This window comes from Perissodus microlepis, chromosome 23, assembly GCF_051167445.1.
Source record: "Perissodus microlepis isolate ML-2025 ecotype Zambia chromosome 23, ASM5116744v1, whole genome shotgun sequence".
NCBI classification, from domain to species: domain Eukaryota; kingdom Metazoa; phylum Chordata; class Actinopteri; order Cichliformes; family Cichlidae; genus Perissodus; species Perissodus microlepis.
The window spans coordinates 16,537,977-16,543,976 of record NC_140482.1 but is presented as its reverse complement, the minus strand read 5'-3'; positions in this window follow the sequence as shown (position 1 = coordinate 16,543,976).

Below are 6,000 nucleotides of genomic sequence, written 5' to 3'. Positions count from 1 at the left end.
TCATAGATTATTACTTTCCACATCAACAAGTCCACTAGGGTCCATTTGAGTCTGCTTGGGTGATGCTAGTGATGCAATTTTCATCAGGGTCCATGTGAATGTCTTTGTTCCTTCCAATCTGTTGTAACCTCACTATAGACACTTTACATTGCAGTGTGCTACGTGCACATTCACCTGGTGGTGGACCTCAGAGAAGTATGACAGGAATGACTACCTGGCCACTGTATATCAAACTTCAGCTCTGTGTCAGCAAAGTAGAATTAACACATTAAAAACTGAGCTTGTTGCGCAACCTGTGTTCAATCTTAACTTGTTGTGTAATGTGAAAACACAGCGAATGCAGTATGTTCGTGCGAAAAATGTGTCCACAATGATGAGCTGGTCTCAAAGTTTCTAATAGACTTGTAGTCAAGACCGCCTAAACTGAGACCAAGACCGAGACCAGAGGGTATTGAGACCAAGACAAGACCAAGACCAAGTCGAGACGAGACCAAGACCGAGACCAAGTTGAGGCGAGACCAAGACCGAGACCAAGACCGAGACAAAAAAGGCTAACTTTTGTGTGCTGTTGAGGGCTGACATGATGGTACTGACTGACCCCAAAGTCATCTGACAAAACAGCGATCACCTCCAACAACTGTCTAAAGAAGGGGAAATATGTAACTGGTTTCAGTTATACTTTATATATAGATAAAATTGTAACATCAAACTGAAGATTATAAACTTGAAATTGCATCATGTCCTATTGTAGTAGTACTAGCCAAATTACACTGTCTAGCTCAGGCGGTAGAGCAGGTCATCTACTGATTGGAAGGTTGGTGGTTCGATTCCTGGCTTCCCCTAGTCTGCATGCCAAATATCCTTGGGCAAGATATTAACCCCAGATTGCTCTCCGATGCATCCATCGGAGTATGAATGTGTGTGAATGCTACTTAGAAAGCACTTAGAACAATGTGCTTGTGCGAATGGGTGTGAATGGGTGAATGCACAAGTTGTGTAAAGCGCTTTGAGTGCTCAGAAAAGCGCTATACAAGAACCAGTCCATTTACCATTTACACTGTATGATATCAACTTCCCTAAAATGGATTAGGCCTGTCAACACAAAGTGATATGCAGATGTTATTTAAAAGTCAATGGTCACATTTATTTAGTCAAACAACACCATTTTAAGTAAAAATTCTGTAATTAAACAATATAAAGACATGTGCACACCTCACATGAATCAGATGCAAACTACAAATATTACATACCAATACAAATTGTGCATTAATAAGAATAAGAACAAGTGCTTAAAAGATTCTGACATCTTGATGTCTTCAGTGGCATGAGATTACAACACACTGCCAATGAAATCAAGCTTGTTGTTCAGTAGGGCAGGAAAAATAGAACACAGACATTATGAACAAATAACAGATATCTTATGAACAAATATATAATGAACAAACAGCATATTTTCAGAGAGGAGGGAGAGAAATGAGTTCACATTTTAAAACAGTGATTGATTGCACTTCAAGAAAACTAAAGATCGCAACATCTTATAGCCTAGCCGTGCGCGGTGGGGTCTCATTAGAATGCCTCCTCTACTAAAAACCCTCTCAACTGGGGCAGAAGAGGCAGGGACAGAGAGGACCTTTAAGGCAACACTGTGTAGACTGGGGAAACGCTCTTTGTTTTTTGACCAAAAGGTGAGTGCGAGTCACATTCATTTATGCTGTCTAGGTACTTGCTTATTTGTGCATCAGTGCTCGAGTCCTGGCTTGTGCTGCGTTGCAACCCTGATGTCTTGTAGCGTGAAAGAAGACGTTGTTTTGGGGGAGGCGCTGAGTCACTATCCGATAATTCTGTGTCTACTTCTGTTGGTGCTGCAGGTGCATCTCTGTCTACCTCTGTGATCAAAAGGTCTGGAAAAGGGTGCACACACACACACACACACACACACACACACACACACACACACACACACACACACACACACACAGAGAGAGAGACAGGATTAGACAGGATGCTTCTAATGATGCTATAAAACCAAAGGCAGTGATAATAAGTGGAACAACAAAAACAACAATAACAATAATGATGATGAGATGAGATAGCCTTTATTTGTCAGTTGCAGGTCTTTTGCCCACAACCGAGATGACAGACCTTGCCGACCGTACATACAATACACAAACATCACATTGGGGAGACAGGTCAGGCTAGGTAGCGAGGAAAAAAACATCGAAATGTGTAACACAAAAGGATAATACAGGAATGCACAGATATCAACACACCATAGCACAATAAACACAGACAAGTAACATGGGAAAGAGTTCCAGTGTGTACATCTGATCTGGGACCGCTGCAATCTTTTGACTGCGCCTCCAACTGACCCGATGTCCACATCAGAGGGGAGGTAAGCGTTGGAGGTGGCGTTGGATCTGGGGTAGGTAGGGTGATGCGTCGGTGAGTGCTTATCAGTATCAGTATATGTATGTGTGTGCGTGTCCATAGTTCAGCTGAGACAGTGTCCTTCACCCTGCCAGGCTAAGTAAACAGTCTTCCAGCCAACCCAGGTGGCCTTGCATGGAATGGGAAGGAACAGACTAAACACAGTCGTTATCAGGGTGTTTTGTTCAGCTCCGGCCTTGCAGCTGGCGCCGAGAGGGGGTATCCGCATAAGTGATGGTATTTTTTACTTTAGTGCGAACAGCTCATATGAATTTCAAAGCAGTTCTACAGTCCAACACTGGTCTCTCAATCTCCCGTTGGAGAGCCGCGAGCTTCGCCATACTTGCGTTCTGTGATGTTGTTATTTATTGTGCTCAAGGAGCCAATTTCTGAGAACTCACGGCAGTGTGCCTCCCCGAGATGTCATCCAATTTTGCGCCCAGAGATGTTATTCCGGGCTAGCCCTTCCGAGATGTATCCAGTCTGCAGTCAGAGATCTTATTCTGAGTATTCACAGCAGCCGTAGCCTCTCCAAGATCTTATCCGTGCTGACTCAATGAGCCCATTTTGAGAAACTCACGCCTCTCCCATCGTTCCAATCCCAGCGGGCAGCCTTGTGGGGGTTTGAACAGCTGATTCCGCTTTCTTAATTCAGGGCCAAGCCAGCTCCGATCCACCAGAACCATGTTACCATGGTAATAAATAATTATTATTATACAGTCACCTATTAATGACTTTTTAAGGTCATCTCTGAACCTCTTCAGTGCTGGTCCAGTTTCACCATTTTGGACATCTAAATCTACCCAGGTCAGTCCAAACTGGGGGTTGAGTATGGTGGCAAGGAAGTAGATCCGATGGCTAAACGGCTCTTCTGGATCCTTTTTGTCCATGCAAATCTGCCTGAAAATTCCAGAGAACCGTTTCTCTAAGGATCTTTTCAGTGCCCTGACTATACTTACGACCTGGGGCATTTCTACTTCCATCTTTATAAGATGATTCTTCAAGTCCAGAACAGTGGGGACCACCATGCTAATAGTCACCTGATGATCACCTTTTGTAAGGTCTGTTGCTTCAGAAAAAGGCTCAAGCAAAGCACAAAGGTCTTTCAGCTGAGCCCACTCTCGGGCTGAAAACACAAAATTCTCTGTACCGCTGCACATTTCAGTGATGGCCCTGTGGTCAAGTGTGATCAGAGCCTTTAACTGTCTGTAGGTGCTATTCCAGCGGGTGTTGTTTGCTGCTGGGATGGACTTATTGGAGCCAAAGTGTGCCCCAAACAAGTCTTTGTGGTTACTACTGCTGTGCAGCAGGTTTGTAAACTTGCTGGCTTTGGCAATGGCTCTAGCTATTGCCTTTACCTCTTTTATCCCATCACTGATTACGAGTTGCAGCGAGTGGGCGAAGCAAGAAAGACGTTCACCCGTTGACCATGGATCAGAATCTTCTGCATCCTCCCACATTGTTTCATCATCGAGATCATCACTGCTGTCAACTTCAGGGTGCTCTACTTCTCGCATCCTGACTTTAAAGGCCCGCTTCATATTGGATGCATTATCCGTCAGAATGTAGCTTATTTTATGGCCAATGCCATACTCCTCAACTATGCTGTCAAATGCTGAGGCGATTCGTTCGCCGCAGTGCTTCCCTGTGAAACGCCTACAGTCAAGCAAAAATGATTGTAAACTGTAAGAGTCCTTGTTCTTGCAGGCAACATGAGCGGTAACTCCCAGGAAAGTACGAAGCCTCCAGTCAGACCAGAGGTCTGTTGTTATTGCTACATTTGGCTGGACTTCCAGGGCTTTGATTATGTCACCCTTCACTTTAGTGACAAGGTGAGGTATCAGCTTCTCTGTCAAGGTGGTCCTAAACACAGGAGTGTATTTGCTATCCAAGACATTCAGGAAGTGTCTAAAATGTGGATTCTCAACGATAGACAGGGGGAGAGAGCATCCAACTATAAGGTCCTGGAGGATGGACTGGGTGATGGCCTGTTGCCTGGGTGAATTTGGGGAAAATAAGTGGATGCTTGGAGCAGACAATGATAATTGAGGCTGTGTGGGATTGACCGCTATCACTGATGTTGCAGATCCTGCTTTGTACTCCAAGTACCTACAAAACAGGGAAATAGGAATCTGTAAAACATCTGTTTCTATTTAACCACAAAAACTACTGTATCTTACAAGCACAGTAATTTTAAACCTATCAATGAGGGCAGACCTTTGCATACAAAATAACCTAATCCAATCCAGTGTGACACATATATAGATCATTAGGCACAACTAGTAATAATGAAAATACTGGAGTGTTCAGGGTTGCAAGACCTTAAATAACAAGAAAAAACAAACAGAAAAACAGTTGAATGGAATCTACAAAAGACAAAATGTCTGTGCATTAACTTTGCATATTGCATTAAGCCTCCCCATGCCAGTCAGCTATCAGAACCAGCTGTATTGACAAGAAATGAACTACTCAATAAAGTCTGAAGTTACACCAATACAAAATAACTGTGTCTAATAATGACATGCTGCAATAGCCCCTACACACTGGACTGGTTTAGTATGACAACATAGTAGAAAACACCTAAGAAAGTCATAGGCAAAGATCCTTAAGTTCGATTTAAGAACTTTAGGACTCAGCTTTGTGATCCGAGCTATCTGGACCAGAGCCATAGACCGCTCTGATCTGGGCTTCAATGTCGAGAATGCCGCTGTTAGCCGAGCAATGTTATAGGGACACTCTTGAAACGCCCGTCCTTACTTATGAGTCAGCAACCACATAAAAATGCCCATTAAAGTTGACAACAAACCACACCATACCAGCCCTTAAAGTGCTCACTGAATTGGTTTCGATATATTTCTGCTCAATGAATTCACCAAAATACCTAAAGTTAGTGAAAACTGTTTAAGTAGCTGATAGCCACTGCTAGCGCTAGCTACCTGTACATAGCATGTAACGTAACGTTAGTTACAATCTTCCCAAATTAAGTCTGCAGGGACGGTTGCAAAAAAACTGTCCCTACATAATTTATACTGCTTGAAGAACACATTATAAATAACAATATTACATAAACATGACCTGGTCATCTGAGGTTGGAAAGGTAGTTAGAAGAGTTTGAAGATGGATAGATGGCTACTGGCTAGCTTACCTTTGAGGGTGTTTGCGCTCCAGGTGCCTGGTGAAGGTTGAGGTAGTCCCGGCTTTCTCTGTCAAGGAGACTTTGCAAAATCTGCACTTTGCCGAATGCTTCTTTTTTGCATTTACCGAAAACTCTTTGTGTTCATGAACGCAAACTTTATGACAGACGAAGTCGCTGACATTTCTGTAACTTACTGACCGGGCATACTGCTCAATCTAATGGGTTGCATTTAGTTGTGTTTGAAGGGCGCGAAAGGTACTGTTTAGGTTTTATCCGATACCAGTACCAAACCGGTACTTTTGAAACGGTGCCGGTGCTTAAACGGTGCTCGAACCGGTGCTTAAAGAATGGAGAACACACACTTCTTATGTTTAGCTGTTTTTTTTGTAAAAAGATAACAATGTTAGCCTTTTCTGCAGCTATAGGGGATATATGGT